This window comes from Sphaeroforma arctica (genome assembly GCF_001186125.1).
Source record: "Sphaeroforma arctica JP610 unplaced genomic scaffold supercont1.109, whole genome shotgun sequence".
NCBI classification, from domain to species: Eukaryota; class Ichthyosporea; order Ichthyophonida; genus Sphaeroforma; species Sphaeroforma arctica.
Genome location: NW_014040449.1, coordinates 121,590 through 122,159, shown reverse-complemented (window position 1 = coordinate 122,159; position 570 = coordinate 121,590).

The window sequence follows — 570 nt, the reverse complement described above, 5'->3', positions numbered from 1 at the left end:
GAGCGTAATATTGAAGAATACAGGCGCGAGGTGAGCATAATGGAGGTAGCGCAAAAGAGGTATGGATAAACATAAAATTTCATGGGCATTATGAACTTCTTGGTAAACAATTTTGTTTTTGACCTCCCCCCTTTTAGATAATAGCTACCAGAGCATTCAAGGGACTAGGATTTGCTCATATATTCTACTATAAAGCTTGATCTATAGCCTCGTTTCCAGTGTGCCCTTCCTATTTTACCAGAGTAGGTAGGTACATAAGGGCTAGATATAGTGGGTCGAGATAAGTGAGCAACCGTTGCGCTGCACGGTTTACATACAGTGAGGCCATCACTGTAAAGTAATCCATGGGTGTGAGCGACCCAACCTCGCATGTTAGGATATCTGCCTACCTGCCTTAATGGGTAGGAGCGTTTGTATATATGAATATATGATGTATGCATATATGTATACAAATAGTACATATTCAATATATATATATATACACACACACACATATATATATATATACACACACACACATATATATATATACATACATATACATACATACATACATACATACATACATAC